This window comes from Somniosus microcephalus, unplaced genomic scaffold (genome assembly GCF_052327205.1).
Source record: "Somniosus microcephalus isolate GS21.2 unplaced genomic scaffold, FLI_Smic_1.0 unresolved_chr3, whole genome shotgun sequence".
NCBI classification, from domain to species: domain Eukaryota; kingdom Metazoa; phylum Chordata; class Chondrichthyes; order Squaliformes; family Somniosidae; genus Somniosus; species Somniosus microcephalus.
In genome coordinates this window covers 59078641-59099783 of record NW_028225181.1, presented here as the reverse complement: position 1 = coordinate 59099783, position 21143 = coordinate 59078641, and the positions used below count along the sequence as shown (strand labels likewise).

The 21143-nt window shown below is 54.3% G+C and overlaps 1 long non-coding RNA gene across 1 annotated transcript; it reads left to right on the top strand.

Annotated features, from left to right (window-relative positions):
• Window positions 1-3008: 3008 nt before the first annotated feature.
• On the top strand, window positions 3009-15085 carry LOC147091592 (uncharacterized). The gene is made up of 2 exons (XR_015075149.1): window positions 3009-3227; window positions 14740-15085. It is a non-coding gene; the product is annotated as an uncharacterized LOC147091592 (long non-coding RNA).
• Window positions 15086-21143: the final 6058 nt, after the last annotated feature.

Sequence of the window (21143 nt, the reverse complement as noted above, 5' to 3'; positions counted from 1 at the left end):
GCACCCATCGAGTTTAATAGGGTTAGTGCTTTCTTATCCGCCGGTACCTCATTCGCTGTACAGTAAACTTCAACGCGTTCCACATAAGTGGCCCAATCTTCTACATCGCTATCAAAAGCAGTGATGTTACCCGTTTTTGGCATCCTTGTTGAGTTTCCTTTATTTTATTTTATTTTTCAAAATGGCGGCTTCTCGCGCTTGGCGGCTTTTCCCGCGCTTGTCTTCTTCCCCCGCCGACTAAAATGGCGATTACCACGCTGTTGCTGTTCTCGCCTCCCAGCGGTCCTTTATTTCCCCCGACGCTGCTGCTCTTGTTCCCCGCCGCTCCCGCGGTCCTCGTGGACATCAACGCTTTTCTGGCTGCTGCACATCTCTGCCCCGATTGCAGTCCGGCCCCTGACACCGGCTGCGGTCATGTTCTCCACCCTTTTCTTCGTTTTCCCTCCCCTTCTCCCACTGACAACTCGGCCGACTTCCCCTCCGTGCCGCTCGATCGGGCTTACCCGCCGCTGTCGTAGAAGGGATGATCACTGCCTGTTGCTGATGGTAGACTTCGTGGCCAGCAAACCAACCCGGGTTCCCGATGGCCTCCCGTGCGATGCAGTGCTCAGCAGGATGTTGAGGGCGGATGCCCCTTTTCGACGCCCATTCTGAGGACGAAGCTTCCTTGGATGCAAAACTGCCGCTAGGTACGATCAGACTCGTCGCCACTGTTGAGTCTGTGCTTTTAAATGTAGCTATGCTGAATAACTGGACACAGACAACAGAATACTTAAACAGGTCTTTAGTAACTGAGGGTCAGGGCTGAACTGAAATACACTTGCTCCACAGGGTTTATATACCGGTGTGGTCACCACCGGTACTACAATATACAGGAGCCATCAGAAAGTACTCCATCACCTTAAGGTAGCCTCTTAAGGTGGTACAGGTTACATGCACTACACTGCCATACAGAAAGCTTTGTCCACCGTAAGGTCCTTTTCTGATAGAAGCCGTTTCTGGGTTCCTTCACTTTGTAGCCCACTGATGTGCCTCAATAAATCCGAGACTCAATGTTAGCGGAACAAAACAAGGCTTTTGTTAACTTAGGAGGTAACACACAGTGGAGAGGTATCTTCCATCCAGAGGTCTGCTGCACTGGATGTGAGGCAGGCTGGGCTTGCTTACATAGGGGCCAGGTATGGGCGGAGCCCTACACACAATACAATACAATGGTGAGGAAACGGAACTGAGGTAAGGGAAATGAAACTGAAACCAAACCACAGTCACAGGCAGAGAATACCGATGAGTGATGAATGGCATATTTCATCACACCCACACACAAACTTGTCCCTTAACGTGTCTGCTAATCCCGCTCCAAACTGGCAGTGTTTCGATAGCTTGCGCAGTTCCGTTAGGTACTCAGCATTGCTTTCGTCTTTGTGTTGGTTCCTTTTATGGAACTTAAATCGTTCTGCTATCAGCAGCGGTGTGGGGTTTACGTGGTCCTGTAGGATTTCTACTATGCTTTCAAAATTCTTGTTTACCGGCTTCTCTGGGGTTATTAGATTTCGCAGTAACCCATAAGTTTTTGCACCCATGGAATTTAACAGAACCAGTGCTTTATTAGCATCTGGCACTTCATTCGCCCTGCAGTACACCTCAATACGTTCCACATATGTCGCCCAATCTTCGACTTCATTCTCGAACGTAGAGATACTGCCACTCTTCGGCATCCTTGGGTATGAGTTAACTATCACAAATGGCGCCTCCCGCGCTTCCCCTTTTTCTCCGCTGGCACAAAATGGCATCTCCCGCGCTTTCCTTCCTTCCCGCGCTCGCGCTTCTTCTCTGCTGCGGCTTCTAAAAATGGCGCCTCCTGCGCTCTTCCTTCTTCTCCGCGGCTCAATGGCGTCTCCCCTTTCTTCGCCCCGCGGACCCTGTTCAGCCCGTGAGCACTGGCTGTGCTCTGCACGTTCTTCTTTTTATATTTTTCGACGCCGCTCAGTCTAGAACCCGGCTGTTTCTTACCCTCTCTCTCTCCGGTTTGTTTTCTTTTTCTCGGCGCCGCTCGGTGTTCAACCCCCGGCGGCGCCCTGCGCTCTTCACCCTCTGTCTTACCCCATCGACGCTGCTCGGCTTTCTCTCCGCCGTCGGTCGGCTCCAGCCGCCGCTGCTCGGGAAGGGTCTGCGCTGGACCTGTCGTCGGTCTCTTACTGCTCGTTGTGGCTGGGGAACCAAGCCCGGCTCTCCACAGCCTCCCCAGCGAAGTTGGATCTCTGCCTGACTGCTGGGCGGTTGCTCGTGGTCGACGCCCGTGTTCCTGGCCTCGAATATTTAAAAAAAAAAATGTTTTTTTATGTTGTAGGTAGATTCGAATCGACACTCGTCGCCACTGTTGTATCCGTAGTTCACTGGATATGTTATTATTAAATAATCACACGGATGCTGTACATTAACAAATAACAGGTCTTTACTGGAGGAGGGTAGTCTCTAGACTGGGGGTACAGAGGCATGCGCAAAGCTTATATACCGCTGTGGTCACTGCCGCTACTACACTATACAGGAGCTGTAAATTGTTCTGACTTAAAGGCACATACACTATATTAACCATATAAATAACATCGACAGACATTCCCCTGTCCACTAACCTTAAACCAAGAGCCAGGCCTTTCAGGGGTGACATCAGGAAGCACTACTTCACACAAAGGGTGGTGGAAATCTGGAACTCTCCCCCCACTCCCCCAAAAAGGCTGTTGAGGCTGGGGGGTCAATTGGAGCTTTCATACCTGACCCCACCCACCCACCCACACACACAGAGAGCAGGAGAGGCCCAGGCTCGATCCTGGCCTGCACTGAACCAGCCAGCTCCGAACTAGGGGCAGTGCGAGGTGAAGATGCCTGTAACAAGGATGATTGTGCAAGGAGGGGGTTGAATTGGACAGTGTCAGCTCCCCCCCCCGGCCGTGTCACAAGGAGGGGGTGACGGCGAGGTCACAATGCCCAAAGCTTAGTGCCCTCAGGCTGAAGGCCGAGCCAGTTGAGAGGCGCGCGGCCTTTCATCTCCCTCCCTGTCCAGCCCGTGCTTGCTGCCAACACCCCGCACCCTGGAGATGAGATGCTGGGCCTACAGGTCTGGCTCCTGGTCAAATTGCTGGGATTTCTCTCCGTCGCCATGCTAATGCTGTGGGTAGGAATTATTGAGATGAAAACCAACGCCCAGGTTCGGGCCAGACGTCAGCCCACAGGTACCCCGGTCTCCCAGGACCCACGAGGCAGGGCGAGGGAGCTTTACTCTGTATCTAACGCGTGCTGTGCCTGCCCTGGGAGTGTTTGATGGGACAGTGTAGAGGGAGCTTTACTCTGTATCTAACTAGTGCTGTACCTGCCCTGGGAGTGTTTGATGGGACAGTGTAGAGGGAGCTTTACTCTGTATCTAACCCGTGCTGTTCCTGCCCTGGGAGTGCTTGATGGGGACAGTGTAGAGGGAGCTTTACTCTGTATCTAACCCGTGCTGTACCTGCCCTGGGAGTGTTTGATGGGGCAGTGTAGAGATAGCTTTACTCTGTATCTAACGCATGCTGTACCTGCCCTGGGAGTGTTTGATGGGACAGTGTAGAGGGAGCTTTACTCTGTATCTAACACCGTGCTGTACCTGCCCTGGGAGTGTTTGAAGGGACAGTGTAGAGGGAGCTTTACTCTGTATCTAACCCCGTGCTGTACCTGCCCTGGGAGTGTTTGATGGGGACAGTGTAGAGGGAGCTTTACGCTGTATCTAACCCGTGCTGTACCTGCCCTGGGAGTGTTTGATGGGACAGTGTAGAGGGAGCTTTACTCTATATCTAACCCGTGCTGTACCTGCCCTGGGAGTGTTTGATGGGACAATGTGGAGGGAGCTTTACTCTGTAACTAACCTGTGCTGTACCTGTTGTGTATGTAATATGTATGTTGCTTTAGACCTATGGCCAGGGCAGCACTACTTTGTAGGGCGGAGCGATACCATAGTACCACCCCTGGCCATAGGGGTATAAATAGTTCTGTGGGCACTGATTTCCCCTCAGTTCCCGCCTGTTGCTTTGAAGTAAAGGCCTACGTTGAATCTTCCAAGCTGTCTCTTCATTATTGAATTAAGTATAGACACATACTTTACAGTACCTGCCCTGGGAGTGTTTGATGGGACAGTGTAGAGGGCGCTTTACTCTGTATCTGGCCCGTGCTGTACCTGCCCTGGGAGTGTTTGATGGGACAGTGTAGAGGGCGCTTTTCTCTGTATCTAACCCCGTGCTGGACCTGCCCTGGGAGTGTTTGATGGGACAGTGTAGAGGGAGCTTTACTCTGTATCTAACCCGTGCTGGAGCTGCCCTGGGAGTGTTTGATGGGACAGTGTAGAGGGAGATTTACTCTGTATCTAACCCGTGCTGTACCTGCCCTGGGAGTGTTTGATGGGACAGTGTAGAGGGAGGTTTACTCTGTATCTAACCCGTGCTGTACCTGCCCTGGGAGTGTTTCATGGGACAGTGTAGAGGGAGCTTTACTCTGTGTCTAACCCGTGCTGTACCTGCCCTGGGTGTTTGATGGGAATGTGTAGAGGGAGCTTCACTCTGTATCTAAACCGTGCTGTACCTGCCCTGGGAGTGTTTGATGGGACAGTGTAGAGGGAGCTTTACTCTGTATCTAACCCCGTGCTGCACCTGCCCTGGGAGTGTTTGAGGGGACAGTGTAGAGGGAGCTTTACTCTGTATCTAACCCGTGCTGTACCTGCCCTGGGAGTTTTTGATGGGACAGTGTAGAGGTAGCTTTACTCTGCATCTAACCCATGCTCTACCTGCCCTGGGAGTGTTTGAGGGGACAGTGTAGAGGGAGTTTACTCTGTATCTAACCCGTGCTGTACCTGACCTGGGAGTGTTTGGTGGGACAGTGTAGAGGGAGCTTTACTCTGTATCAAACGTGTTCTGTACCTGCCCTGGGAGTGTTTGATGGGACAGTGTAGAGGGAGCTTTACTCTGTATCTAACCCCGTGCTGTACCTGCCCTGGGAGTGTTTGATGGGACAGTGTAGAGGGAGCTTTACTCTGTATCTAACCCCATGCTGTACCTGCCCTGGGAGTGTTTGATGGGACAGTGTAGAGTGAGCTTTACTCTGTATCTAACCCCATGCTGTACCTGCCCTGGGAGTGTTTCATGGGGACATTGTAGAGGGAGCTTTACTCTGTATCTAACCCGTGCTGTACCTGCCCTGGGAATGTTTGATGGGACAGTGTAGAGGGAGCTTTACTCTGTATCTAACCTGTGCTGTACCTGCCCTGGGAGTGTTTGATGGGACAGTGTAGAGGGAGCTTTACTCTGTATCTAACCCATGCTGTACCTGCCCTGGGAGTGTTTGATGGGACAGTGTGGAGGGAGCTTTACTCTGTATCTAACCTGTGCTGTACCTGTTGTGTATGTAATATGTATGTTGCTTTAGACCTATGGCCAGGGCAGCACTACTTTGTAGGGCGTAGCGATACCATAGTACCACCCCTGGCCATAGGGGTATAAATAGTACTGTGGGCACTGATTTCCCCTCAGTTCCCGCCTGTTGGTATGAAGTAAAGGCCTACGTTGAATCTTCCAAGCTTTCTCTTCATTATTGAATTAAGTATAGACACATACTTTACAGTACCTGCCCTGGGAGTGTTTGATGGGACAGTGTAGAGGGCGCTTTACTCTGTATGTAGCCCCGTGCTGTACCTGCCCTGGGAGTGTTTGATGGGACAGTGTAGAGGGCGCTTTACTCTGTATCTAACCCCGTGCTGGACCTGCCCTGGGAGTGTTTGATGGGACAGTGTAGAGGGAGCTTTACTCTGTATCTAACCCGTGCTGGAGCTGCCCTGGGAGTGTTTGATGGGACAGTGTAGAGGGAGATTTACTCTGTATCTAACCCGTGCTGTACCTGCCCTGGGAGTGTTTGATGGGACAGTGTAGAGGGAGGTTTACTCTGTATCTAACCCGTGCTGTACCTGCCCTGGGAGTGTTTCATGGGACAGTGTAGAGGGAGCTTTACTTTGTGTCTAACCCGTGCTGTACCTGCCCTGGGTGTTTGATGGGAAAGTGTAGAGGGAGCTTCACTCTGTATCTAAACCGTGCTGTACCTGCCCTGGGAGTGTTTGATGGGACAGTGTAGAGGGAGCATTACTCTGTATCTAACCCGTGCTGTACCTGCACTGGGAGTGTTTGATGGGACAGTGCAGATGAAACTTTACTCTGTATCTAACCCATGCTGAACCTGCCCTGGGAGTGTTTGATGGGACAGTGTAGAGGGAGCTTTACTCTGTGTCTAACCCGTGCTGTACCTGCCTGGGAGTGTTTGATGGGGCAGTGTAGAGGGAGCTATACTCTGTATCTAACACGTGCTGTACCTGCCCTGGGAGTGTTTGATGGGACAGTGTAGAGGGAGCTTTACTCTGTATCTAACACGTGCTGTACATGCCCTGGGAGTGTTTGATGGGACAGTGTAGAGGGAGCTTTACTCTGTATCAAACGTGTTCTGTACCTGCCCTGGGAGTGTTTGATGGGACAGTGTAGAGGGAGCTTTACTCTGTATCTAACCCCGTGCTGTACCTGCCCTGGGAGTGTTTGATGGGACAGTGTAGAGGGAGCTTTACTCTGTATCCAACCCCATGCTGTACCTGCCCTGGGAGTGTTTGATGGGGACAGTGTAGAGGGAGCTTTACTCTGTATCTAACCCCATGCTGTACCTGCCCTGGGAGTGTTTGATGGGACAGTGTAGAGGGAGCTTTACTCTGTATCTAACCCCATGCTGTACCTGCCCTGGGAGTGTTTGATGGGGACATTGTAGAGGGAGCTTTACTCTGTGTCTAACCCGTGCTGTACCTGCCTGGGAGTGTTTGATGGGGCAGTGTAGAGGGAGCTATACTCTGTATCTAACACGTGCTGTACCTGCCCTGGGAGTGTTTGATGGGACAGTGTAGAGGTAGCTTTACTCTGTATCTAACCCCGTGCTGCACCTGCCCTGGGAGTGTTTGAGGGGACAGTGTAGAGGGAGCTTTACTCTGTATCTAACCCGTGCTGTACCTGCCCTGGGAATGTTTGATGGGACAGTGTAGAGGTAGCTTTACTCTGTATCTAACCCATCCTGTACCTGCCCTGGGAGTGTTTGAGGGGACAGTGTAGGGGGAGCTTTACTCTGTATCTAACCCATGCTGCACCTGCCCTGGGAGTGTTTGATAGGACAGTGTAGGGGGAGCTTTATTCTGTATCTTACCCGTGCTGTACCTGCCCTGGGAGTGTTTGATGAGACAGTGTAGAGACAGCTTTACTCTGTATCTAACCCATGCTGCACCTGCCCTGGGAGTGTTTGATGGGACAGTGTAGAGGGAGCTTTACTCTGTATCTAACCCGTCCTGTACCTGCCCTGGGAGTGTTTGATGGGACAGTGTAGAGGGAGCTTTACTCTCTATCTAACCCATGCTGTACCTGCCCTGGGGGTTTTTGATGGGACAGTGTAGAGGAAGCTTTGCTCTGTATGTAACCCGTGCTGTACCTGCACTGGGAGTGCTTGATGGGACAGTGTAGATGGAGCATTACTCTGGATCTAACCCGTGCTGTACCTGCCCTGGGAGTGTTTGATGGGACAGTGTAGAGGGAGCATTACTCTGTATCTTACCCGTGCTGTACCTGCACTGGGAGTGTTTGATGGAACAGTGCAGATGAAATTTTACTCTGTATCTAACCCATGCTGAACCTGCCCTGGGAGTGTTTGATGGGACAGTGTAGAGGGAGCTTTACTCTGTGTCTAACCCGTGCTGTACCTGCCTGGGAGTGTTTGATGGGGCAGTGTAGAGGGAGCTATACTCTGTATCTAACACGTGCTGTACCTGCCCTGGGAGTGTTTGATGGGACAGTGTAGAGGGAGCTTTACTCTGTATCTAACACGTGCTGTACCTGCCCTGGGAGTGTTTGATGGGACAGTGTAGAGGGAGCTTTACTCTGTATCAAACGTGTTCTGTACCTGCCCTGGGAGTGTTTGATGGGACAGTGTAGAGGGAGCTTTACTCTGTATCTAACCCCGTGCTGTACCTGCCCTGGGAGTGTTTGATGGGACAGTGTAGAGGGAGCTTTACTCTGTATCCAACCCCATGCTGTACCTGCCCTGGGAGTGTTTGATGGGGACAGTGTAGAGGGAGCTTTACTCTGTATCTAACCCCATGCTGTACCTGCCCTGGGAGTGTTTGATGGGACAGTGTAGAGGGAGCTTTACTCTGTATCTAACCCCATGCTGTACCTGCCCTGGGAGTGTTTGATGGGGACATTGTAGAGGGAGCTTTACTCTGTATCTAACCCGTGCTGTACCTGCCCTGGGAATGTTTGATGGGACAGTGTAGAGGGAGCTTTACTCTGTATCTAACCTGTGCTGTACCTGCCCTGGGAGTGTTTGATGGGACAGTGTAGAGGGAGCTTTACTCTGTATCTAACCCATGCTGTACCTGCCCTGGGAGTGTTTGATGGGACAGTGTGGAGGGAGCTTTACTCTGTATCTAACCTGTGCTGTACCTGTTGTGTATGTAATATGTATGTTGCTTTAGACCTATTGCCAGGGCAGCACTACTTAGTAGGTCGTAGCGATACCATATTTCCACCCCTGGCCATAGGGGTATAAATAGTTCTGTGGGCACTGATTTCCCCTCAGTTCCCGCCTGTTGCTTTGAAGTAAAGGCCTACGTTGAATCTTCCAAGCTTTCTCTTCATTATTGAATTAAGTATAGACACATACTTTACAGTACCTGCCCTGGGAGTGTTTGATGGGACAGTGTAGAGGGCGCTTTACTCTGTATCTAACCCCGTGCTGTACCTGCCCTGGGAGTGTTTGATGGGACAGTGTAGAGGGCGCTTTACTCTGTATCTAACCCCGTTCTGGACCTGCCCTGGGAGTGTTTGATGGGACAGTGTAGAGGGCGTTTTCTCTGTATCTAACCCCGTGCTGGACCTGCCCTGGGAGTGTTTGATGGGACAGTGTAGAGGGAGCTTTACTCTGTATCTAACCCGTGCTGGAGCTGCCCTGGGAGTGTTTGATGGGACAGTGTAGAGGGAGATTTACTCTGTATCTAACCCGTGCTGTACCTGCCCTGGGAGTGTTTGATGGGACAGTGTAGAGGGAGGTTTACTCTGTATCTAACCCGTGCTGTACCTGCCCTGGGAGTGTTTGATGGGACAGTGTAAAGGGAGTTTACTCTGTATCTAACCCGTGCTGTACCTGCCCTAGGAGTGTTTCATGGGACAGTGTAGAGGGAGTTTTACTTTGTGTCTAACCCGTGCTGTACCTGCCCTGGGTGTTTGATGGGAAAGTGTAGAGGGAGCTTCACTCTGTATCTAAACCGTGCTGTACCTGCCCTGGGAGTGTTTGATGGGACAGTGTAGAGGGAGCTTTACTCTGTATCTAACCCCGTGCTGCACCTGCCCTGGGAGTGTTTGAGGGGACAGTGTAGAGGGAGCTTTACTCTGTATCTCACCGGTGCTGTACCTGCCCTGGGAGTGTTTGATGGGACAGTGTAGAGGTAGCTTTACTCTGTATCTAACCCATCCTGTACCTGCCCTGGGAGTGTTTGAGGGGACAGTGTAAAGGGAGTTTACTCTGTATCTAACCCGTGCTGTACCTGCCCTAGGAGTGTTTGATGGGACAGTGTAGAGGGAGCTTCACTCTGTATCTAACCCGTCCTGTACCTGCCCTGGGAGTGTTTGATGGGACAGTGTAGATGGAGCATTACTCTGGATCTAACCCGTGCTGTACCTGCCCTGGGAGTGTTTGATGGGACAGTGTAGAGGGAGCATTACTCTGTATCTAACCCGTGCTGTACCTGCCCTGGGAGTGTTTGATGGGACAGTGTAGAGGGAGCTTTACTCTGTGTCTAACCCGTGCTGTACCTGCCTGGGAGTGTTTGATGGGGCAGTGTAGAGGGAGCTTTACTCTGTATCTAACCCGTGCTGTACCTGCCCTGGGAGTGTTTGACGGGACAGTGTAGAGGGAGCTTTACTCTGTATCTAACCCTGTGCTGTACCTGCCCTGGGAGTGTTTGATGGGACAGTGTAGAGGGAGCTTTACTCTGTATCTAACCCATGCTGTACCTGCCCTGGGAGTGTTTGATGGGACAGTGTAGAGAAAGCTTTATTCTGTATCCAACCCGTGCTGTACCTGCCCTGGGAGTGTTTAATGGGAAAGTGTAGAGGGAGCTTTACTCTGTATCTAACCCGTGCTGTACCTGCCGTGGGAGTGTTTGATGGGACAGTGTAGAGGGAGCTTTACTCTGTATCTAACCCCGTGCTGTACCTGCCCTGGGAGTGTTTGAGGGGACAGTGTAGAGGGAGCTTTACTCTGTATCTAACCCGTGCTGTACCTGTCCTGGGAATGTTTGATGGGACAGTGTAGAGGGAGCTTTACTCTGTATCTAACCTGTGCTGTACCTGCCCTGGGAGTGTTTGATGGGACAGTGTAGAGTGAGCTTTACTCTGTATCTAACCCCATGCTGTACCTGCCCTGGGAGTGTTTGATGGGGACATTGTAGAGGGAGCTTTACTCTGTATCTAACCCGTGCTGTACCTGCCCTGGGAATGTTTGATGGGACAGTGTAGAGGGAGCTTTACTCTGTATCTAACCTGTGCTGTACCTGCCCTGGGAGTGTTTGATGGGACAGTGTAGAGGGAGCTTTACTCTGTATCTAACCCATGCTGTACCTGCCCTGGGAGTGTTTGATGGGACAGTGTGGAGGGAGCTTTACTCTGTATCTAACCTGTGCTGTACCTGTTGTGTATGTAATATGTATGTTGCTTTAGACCTATGGCCAGGGCAGCACTACTTTGTAGGGCGTAGCGATACCATAGTACCACCCCTGGCCATAGGGGTATAAATAGTACTGTGGGCACTGATTTCCCCTCAGTTCCCGCCTGTTGGTATGAAGTAAAGGCCTACGTTGAATCTTCCAAGCTTTCTCTTCATTATTGAATTAAGTATAGACACATACTTTACAGTACCTGCCCTGGGAGTGTTTGATGGGACAGTGTAGAGGGCGCTTTACTCTGTATGTAGCCCCGTGCTGTACCTGCCCTGGGAGTGTTTGATGGGACAGTGTAGAGGGCGCTTTACTCTGTATCTAACCCCGTGCTGGACCTGCCCTGGGAGTGTTTGATGGGACAGTGTAGAGGGAGCTTTACTCTGTATCTAACCCGTGCTGGAGCTGCCCTGGGAGTGTTTGATGGGACAGTGTAGAGGGAGATTTACTCTGTATCTAACCCGTGCTGTACCTGCCCTGGGAGTGTTTGATGGGACAGTGTAGAGGGAGGTTTACTCTGTATCTAACCCGTGCTGTACCTGCCCTGGGAGTGTTTCATGGGACAGTGTAGAGGGAGCTTTACTTTGTGTCTAACCCGTGCTGTACCTGCCCTGGGTGTTTGATGGGAAAGTGTAGAGGGAGCTTCACTCTGTATCTAAACCGTGCTGTACCTGCCCTGGGAGTGTTTGATGGGACAGTGTAGAGGGAGCATTACTCTGTATCTAACCCGTGCTGTACCTGCACTGGGAGTGTTTGATGGGACAGTGCAGATGAAACTTTACTCTGTATCTAACCCATGCTGAACCTGCCCTGGGAGTGTTTGATGGGACAGTGTAGAGGGAGCTTTACTCTCTATCTAACCCATGCTGTACCTGCCCTGGGGGTTTTTGATGGGACAGTGTAGAGGAAGCTTTGCTCTGTATGTAACCCGTGCTGTACCTGCACTGGGAGTGCTTGATGGGACAGTGTAGATGGAGCATTACTCTGGATCTAACCCGTGCTGTACCTGCCCTGGGAGTGTTTGATGGGACAGTGTAGAGGGAGCATTACTCTGTATCTTACCCGTGCTGTACCTGCACTGGGAGTGTTTGATGGAACAGTGCAGATGAAATTTTACTCTGTATCTAACCCATGCTGAACCTGCCCTGGGAGTGTTTGATGGGACAGTGTAGAGGGAGCTTTACTCTGTGTCTAACCCGTGCTGTACCTGCCTGGGAGTGTTTGATGGGGCAGTGTAGAGGGAGCTATACTCTGTATCTAACACGTGCTGTACCTGCCCTGGGAGTGTTTGATGGGACAGTGTAGAGGGAGCTTTACTCTGTATCTAACACGTGCTGTACCTGCCCTGGGAGTGTTTGATGGGACAGTGTAGAGGGAGCTTTACTCTGTATCAAACGTGTTCTGTACCTGCCCTGGGAGTGTTTGATGGGACAGTGTAGAGGGAGCTTTACTCTGTATCTAACCCCGTGCTGTACCTGCCCTGGGAGTGTTTGATGGGACAGTGTAGAGGGAGCTTTACTCTGTATCCAACCCCATGCTGTACCTGCCCTGGGAGTGTTTGATGGGGACAGTGTAGAGGGAGCTTTACTCTGTATCTAACCCCATGCTGTACCTGCCCTGGGAGTGTTTGATGGGACAGTGTAGAGGGAGCTTTCCTCTGTATCTAACCCGTGCTGTACCTGCCCTGGGAATGTTTGATGGGACAGTGTAGAGGGAGCTTTACTCTGTATCTAACCTGTGCTGTACCTGCCCTGGGAGTGTTTGATGGGACAGTGTAGAGGGAGCTTTACTCTGTATCTAACCCGGGCTGTACCTGCCCTGGGAGTGTTTGATGGGACAGTGTAGAGGGAGCTTTACTCTGTATCTAACCCATGCTGTACCTGCCCTGGGAGTGTTTGATGGGACAGTGTGGAGGGAGCTTTACTCTGTATCTAACCTGTGCTGTACCTGTTGTGTATGTAATATGTATGTTGCTTTAGACCTATTGCCAGGGCAGCACTACTTTGTAGGTCGTAGCGATACCATAGTTCCACCCCTGGCCATAGGGGTATAAATAGTACTGTGGGCACTGATTTCCCCTCAGTTCCCGCCTGTTGCTTTGAAGTAAAGGCCTACGTTGAATCTTCCAAGCTTTCTCTTCATTATTGAATTAAGTATAGACACATACTTTACAGTACCTGCCCTGGGAGTGTTTGATGGGACAGTGTAGAGGGCGCTTTACTCTGTATCTAACCCCGTGCTGGACCTGCCCTGGGAGTGTTTGATGGGACAGTGTAGAGGGAGCTTTACTCTGTATCTAACCCGTGCTGGAGCTGCCCTGGGAGTGTTTGATGGGACAGTGTAGAGGGAGATTTACTCTGTATCTAACCCGTGCTGTACCTGCCCTGGGAGTGTTTGATGGGACAGTGTAGAGGGAGGTTTACTCTGTATCTAACCCATGCTGTACCTGCCCTGGGAGTGTTTCATGGGACAGTGTAGAGGGAGTTTTACTTTGTGTCTAACCCGTGCTGTACCTGCCCTGGGTGTTTGATGGGAAAGTGTAGAGGGAGCTTCACTCTGTATCTAAACCGTGCTGTACCTGCCCTGGGAGTGTTTGATGGGACAGTGTAGAGGGAGCTTTACTCTGTATCTAACCCCGTGCTGCACCTGCCCTGGGAGTGTTTGAGGGGACAGTGTAGAGGGAGCTTTACTCTGTATCTCACCGGTGCTGTACCTGCCCTGGGAGTGTTTGATGGGACAGTGTAGAGGTAGCTTTACTCTGTATCTAACCCATCCTGTACCTGCCCTGGGAGTGTTTGAGGGGACAGTGCAAAGGGAGTTTACTCTGTATCTAACCCGTGCTGTACCTGCCCTAGGAGTGTTTGATGGGACAGTGTAGAGGGAGCTTCACTCTGTATCTAACCCGTCCTGTACCTGCCCTGGGAGTGTTTGATGGGACAGTGTAGAGGGAGCATTACTCTGTATCTAACCCGTGCTGTACCTGCCCTGGGAGTGTTTGATGGGACAGTGTAGAGGGAGCTTTACTCTGTGTCTAACCCGTGCTGTACCTGCCTGGGAGTGTTTGATGGGGCAGTGTAGAGGGAGCTTTACTCTGTATCTAACCCGTGCTGTACCTGCCCTGGGAGTGTTTGACGGGACAGTGTAGAGGGAGCTTTACTCTGTATCTAACCCTGTGCTGTACCTGCCCTGGGAGTGTTTGATGGGACAGTGTAGAGGGAGCTTTACTCTGTATCTAACCCATGCTGTACCTGCCCTGGGAGTGTTTGATGGGACAGTGTAGAGAAAGCTTTACTCTGTATCTAACCCGTGCTGTACCTGCCGTGGGAGTGTTTGATGGGACAGTGTAGAGGGAGCTTTACTCTGTATCTAACCCCGTGCTGTACCTGCCCTGGGAGTGTTTGAGGGGACAGTGTAGAGGGAGCTTTACTCTGTATCTAACCCGTGCTGTACCTGCCCTGGGAGTGTTTGATGGGGACAGTGTAGAGGGAGCTTTACTCTGTATCTAACCCGTGCTGGAGCTGCCCTGGGAGTGTTTGATGGGACAGTGTAGAGGGAGCTTTACTCTGTGTCTAACCCGCGCTGTACCTGCCCTGGGAGTGTTTGATGGGACAGTGTAGAGGGAGCTTTACTCTGTATCTAACCCCGTGCTGTACCTGCCCTGGGAGTGTTTGATGGGACAGTGCAGAGGGAGCTTTACTCTGTATCTAACCCCGTGCTGTACCTGTCCTGGGAGTGTTTGATGGGACAGTGTAGAGGGAGCTTTACTCTGTGTCTAACCCGCGCTGTACCTGCCCTGGGAGTGTTTGATGGGACAGTGCAGAGGGAGCTTTACTCTGTATCTAACCCCGTGCTGTACCTGCCCTGGGAGTGTTTGATGGGACAGTGTAGAGGGAGCTTTACTCTGTATCTAACCCGTGCTGTACCTGTCCTGACTGCAGGCACACATTGGATGTTAATGAGACTGGGCTCTCTGACCAGCGACAGTGAGTTCGATCCCCTCCGTCTCCTCTCCTCCTTTGTTGGACTGACGGAACCTGTATTCCAACCCAGACTATTCCCTCTCTTCGATGCGGCGTTGGTCTCCAAGTTGATGGATCTGCTGATCTTCCTCCAACGCAACGATATGGCTGAGCTGCTGTGGCACTGGTTAGAGGATGATGATATCACACAGCTTGCCCTGCACTCCCTCTCTGCATAACCCCATGTAAACTGGGAGCAACTGAGGAGTTAAAGCATCACTGAGCAATACCGGGAAACAGCAATAAAGACAGACTGTGAACGAGATCAGGGTCCCTGTTATCAATATAATACACGCACACACTCCGCTATCCAGTTCTATTCAATACACGCACTCTGGGCTGTTAACATACGCACATCAGATATAAGAGCAGGAGTGGGCCATACAATCCCTCGAGCCTGCTCCGCCATTCAATAAGATCATGGCTGATCATCGACCTCAACTCCTCTTTCCCGCCTGAACCCATATCGCTTGCTTCCCTGAATATCCAAAAAGACGGGCTGATTCACCCCGCTCCCTAACCCAGGGGGTCACTGGACAGGGATCAGGAGCAGGAACGAAGGCTGATTCACCCCGCTCCCTAACCCAGGGGTCACTGGACAGGGATCAGGAGCAGGAACCCGGGCTAATTTACCCCCTCCCTAACCCAGGGATCCCTGGACAGGGATCAGGAGCAGGAACCCGGGCTGATTCAGCACCTCCCTATCCCAGGGGTCACTGGACACTGATCAGGAGCAGGAACCCGGGCTGATTCACCTCCCTCACTAACCCAGGGGTCACTGGACAGGGATCAGGAGCAGGAACCCGGGCTAATTTACCCCCTCCCTAACCCAGGGATCCCTGGACAGGGATCAGGAGCAGGAACCCGGGCTGATTCAGCCCCTCCCTATCCCAGGGGTCACTGGACACTGATCAGGAGCAGGAACCCGGGCTGATTCACCCCCTCCCTAACCCAGGTGTCACTGGACAGGGATCAGGAGTAGAAACCCGGGCTGATTCACCCCCTCCCTAACCCAGGGGTCACTGGACAGGGATCAGGAGCAGGAACCCGGGCTGATTCACCCCTCCCTAACCCAGGGGTCACTGGACAGGGATCAGGAGCAGGAACCCGGGTTGATTCACCTCCCTCACTAACCCAGGGGTCACTGGACAGGGATCAGGAGGAGGAACCCGGGCTGATTTACCACGCTCCCTAACCCAGGGGTCACTGGACAGGGATCAGGAGGAGGAACCCGGGCTGATTCACCCCGCTCCCTAACCCAGGGGTCACTGGACAGGGATCAGGAGCAGGAACCCGGGCTGATTCACCCCCTCCCTAACCCAGGGGTCACTGGACAGGGATCAGGAGCAGGAACCCGGCCTGATTCACGCCGCTCCCTAACCCAGGGGTCACTGGACAGGGATCAGGAGCAGGAACCCGGCCTGATTCACCCCCCTCCCTAACCCAGGGGTCACTGGACAGGGATCAGGAGCAGGAACCCGGCCTGATTCACCCCCCTCCCTAACCCAGGGGTCACTGGACAGGGGTCAGGAGCAGGAACCCGGGCTGATTCACCCCGCTCCCTAACCCAGGGGTCACTGGACAGGGATCAGGAGCAGGAAGCCGGGCTGATTCACCCCCTCCCTAACCCAGGGGTCACTGGACAGGGATCAGGAGCAAGAACCCGGGCTGATTCACACCCTCCCTAACCCAGGGGACACTGGACAGGGATCAGGAGCAGGAACCCGGGCTGATTCACCCCCTCCCTAACCCAGGGGTCACTGGACAGGGATCAGGAGCAAGAACCCGGCCTGATTCACCCCGCTCCCTAAACCAGGGGTCACTGGACAGGGATCAGGAGCGGGAACCCGGGCTGATTCAACCCCTCCCGAACCCAGCGGTCACTGGACAGGGATCAGGAGCAGGAACCCGGGCTGATTCACCCCGCTCCCTAACCCAGGGGTCACTGGACAGGGATCAGGAGCAGGAACCCGGACTGATTCACCCTCCTCCCTAACACAGGGGTCACTGGACAGGGATCAGGAGCAGGAACCCAGGCTGATTCACGCTTCTCCCTAACCCAGGGGACACTGGACAGTGATCAGGAGCAGGAACCCGGGCTGATTCACCCCCTCCCTAACCCAGGGATCACTGGACAGGGATCAGCAGCAGGAACCCGGGCTGATTCACCCTCTCCCTAACCCAGGGGCCACTGGACAGTGATCAGGAGCAGGAACCCAGGCTGATTCACCCCCCTCCCTAACCCAGGGGTCACTGGACAGGGATCAGGAGCAGGAACCCAGGCTGATTCACCCCGCTCCCTAACCCAGGAATCACTGGACAGGGATCAGGAGCAGGGACCCGGGCTGATTCACCCCGCTCCCTAAACCAGGGGTCACTGGACAGGGATCAGCAGCAGGAACCCGGGCTGATTCACCCCCTCCCTAACCCAGGGGTCACTGGACAGGGAACAGGATCAGGAACCCGGGCTGATTCAGCCACTCCCAAATGCAGGGGTCACTGGACAGGAATCAGGAGCAGGAACCCAGGCTGATTCACCCCGCTCCCTAACCGAGGGTACACTGGACAGGGATCAGGAGCAGGAACCCGGGCTGATTCACCCTCCTCCCTAACCCAGGGGTCACTGGACAGGGATCAGGAGCAGGAACCCGGGCTGATTCACCCCCTCCCTAACCCAGGGGTCACTGGACCAGGATCAGGAATAGGAACCCGGGCTGATTCACCCCGCTCCCTAACCCAGGGGTCACTGGACAGGGATCAGGAGCAGTAACCCGGGCTGATTCACCCTCCTCCCTACCCCGGGGGTCACTGGACAGGGATCAGGAGCAGGAACCCAGGCTGATTCACACCCTCCCTAAACCAAGGGTCACTGGACAGGGATCAGGAGCAGGAACCAGGGCTGATTCACCCCGCTCCCTAACCCAGGTGTCACTGGACAGGGATCAGGAGCAGGAACCAGGGCTGATTCACCCCGCTCCCTAACCCAGGGGTCACTGGACAGGGATCAGGAGCAGGAACCCGGGCTGATTAACCCCGCTCCCTTACCCAGGGATCATTGGACAGGGATCAGGAGCAGGAACCCGGGCTGATTCACCCCGTTCCCTAACCTAGGGGTCACTGGACAGGGATCAGGTGCAGGAACACGGGCTGATTCACCCCGCTCCCTAACCCAGGGGTCGCTGGACCGGGATCAGGAGCAGGAACCCGGATTGAGTCACCCCGATCCCTAACCCAGGGGTCACTGGACAGGGATCAGGAGCAGGAACCCGGGTTCATTCAACCCCTGCCTAACCCAGGGCTCACTGGACCGGGATTAGGAGCAGGAACCCGGGTTGATTCACCCGCTCCCTAATCCAGGGGTCACTGGACAGGGATCAGGAGCAGGAACCCGGGCTGATTCACCACCTCGCTAACCCAGGGGTCACTGGACAGGGATCAGGAGCAGGATCCCGGGCTGATTCACCCCCTCGCTAACCCAGGAGTCACTGGACAGGTATCAGGAGCAGGAACCCGGGCTGATTCACCCAACTCCCTAACCCAGGGATCACTGGACAGGGATCAGGAGCAGGAACCCGGGCTGATTCACCCCGCTCCCTAACCCAGGGGTCACTGGACAGGGATCAGGAGCAGGAACCCGGGCTGATTCACCCCCTTGCTAACCCAGGGGTCACTGGACAGGGATCAGGAGCAAGAACCCGGACAGATTCGCCCCCCTCCCTAACCAAGGGTCACAGGACAGAGATCAGGAGCAGGATTCCGGGCTGATTCACCCCTCCCTAACCCAGGGGTCACTGGACAGGGATCAGGAGCAGGAACCCGGCCTGATTCACCCCGCTCCCTAACCCAGGGGTCACTGGACAGGGATCAGGAGCAAGAACCCGGCCTGATTCACCCCGCTCCCTAACCCAGGGGTCACTGGACAGGGATCAGGAGCAGGAACCCGGGCTGATTCACCCCCCTCCCTAACCCAGGGGTCACTGGACAGGGATCAGGAGCAGGAACCCGGGCTGATTCAACCCCTCCCGAACCCAGGGGTCACTGGACAGGGATCAGCAGCAGCAACCCGGGCTGATTCACCCTCTCCCTAACCCAGGGGCCACTGGACAGTGATCAGGAGCAGGAACCCAGGCTGATTCACCCCCCTCCCTAACCCAGGGGTCACTGGACAGGGATCAGGAGCAGGAACCCAGGCTGATTCACCCCCCTCCCTAACCATGGGGTCACTGGACAGGGATCAGGAGCAGGAACCCGGGCTGATTCACCCTCTCCCTAAACCAGGGGTCACTGGACAGGGATCAGCAGCAGGAACCCGGGCTGATTCACCCCCTCCCTAACCCAGGGGTCACTGGACAGGGAACAGGATCAGGAACCCGGGCTGATTCACCCCCTCCCTAAACCAGGGGTCACTGGACAGGGAACAGGATCAGGAACCCGGGCTGATTCACCCTCCTCCCTAACCCAGGGGTCACTGCACAGGGATCAGGAGCAGGAACCCGGATTGATTCACCCCCTCCCTGACACAGGGGTCATTGGACAGGGATCAGGAGCAGGAACCCGGGCTGATTCACCCCTCCCTAATGCAGGGGTCACTGGACAGGGATCAGGAGCAGGAACCCGGGCTGATTCATCCCGCTCCCTAACCCAGGGGTCACTGGACAGGGAACAGGATCAGGAACCCGGGCTGATTCAGCCACTCCTAAATGCAGGGGTCACTGGACAGAGATCAGGAGCAGGAACCCGGGCTGATTCACCCCGCTCCCTAACCCAGGGGTCACTGGACAGGGATCAGGAGCAGGAACCCGGGCTGATTCATCCCGCTCCCTAACCCAGGGGTCACTGGACAGGGATCAGGATCAGGAACCCGGGCTGATTCAGCCACTCCTAAATGCAGGGGTCACTGGACAGAGATCAGGAGCAGGAACCCGGGCTGATTCACCCCGCTCCCTAACCCAGGGGTCACTGGACAGGGATCAGGAGCAGGAACCCGGGCTGATTCACCCCCTCCCTAACCCAGGGGTCACTGGACAGGGATCAGGAGCAGGAACCCGGGCTGATTCACCCTCCTCCCTAACCCAGGGGTCACTGGACAGGGATCAGGATCAGGAACCCGGGCTGATTCACCCCCTCCCTAACCCAGGGGTCACTGGACAGGGATCAGGAGCAGGAACCCGGGCTGATTCACCCCCTCCCTAACCGAGGGGTCACTGGACAGGGATCAGGAGCAGGAACCCGGGCTGATTCACCCCCTCCCTAACCCAGGGGTCACTGGACCAGGATCAGGAGTAGGAACCCGGGCTGATTCGCCCCGCTCCCTAACCCAGGGGTCACTGGACAGGGATCAGGAGCAGTAACCCGGGCTGATTCACCCTCCTCCCTACCCCGGGGGTCACTGGACAGGGATCAGGAGCAGGAACCCAGGCTGATTCACACCCTCCCTAAACCAAGGGTCACTGGACAGGGATCAGGAGCAGGAACCCGGGTTGATTCACCCCCTCCCTCACCCAGGGGTCACTGGACAGGGATCAGGAGCAGGAACCCGGACTGATTCGCCCCCTCTCTAACCCAGGGGTCACTGGACAGGGATCAGGAGCAGGAACCCGGGCTGATTCACCCCCTCCCTAACCCAGGGGTCACTGGACAGGGATCAGGAGCAGGAACCCGGGCTGATTTACCCACCTTCCTATTCCAGGGGCCACTGGACAGGGATCAGGAGCAGGAATCCGGGCTGATTCACCCCCTCCCTAACCCAGGGGTCACTGGACAGGGATCAGGAGCAGGAACCCGGGCTGATTCACCCCCCTCCCTCACCCAGGGGTCACTGGACAGGGATCAGGAGCAGGAACACGGGCTGATTCACCCCCTCCCTAACACAGGGGTCACTGGGCAGGGATCAGGAGCAGGAACCCGGGCTGATATACCCACCTTCCTATTCCAGGGGCCACTGGACAGGGATCAGGAGCAGGAACCCGGGCTGATTCACGCCCTCCCTAACCCAGGGGTCACTGGACAGGAATAAGGAGCAGGAACCCGGGCTGGTTCACCCCCTCCCTAACCCAGTGGTCACTGGACAGGAATAAGGAGCAGGAACCCGGGCTGGTTCAACCTGCTCCCTAACCCAGTGGTCACTGGACAGGGATCAGGAGCAGGAACCCGGGCTGATTCACCCTGCTCCCTAACCCAGTGGTCACTGGACAGGGATCAGGAGCAGGAACCCGGGCTGATTCACCCCCCTCCCTCACCCAGGGGGTCACTGGACAGGGATCAGGAGCAGGAACGAGGGCAGGTTCACCCTGCTCCCTAACTCAGGGGTCACTGGACAGGGA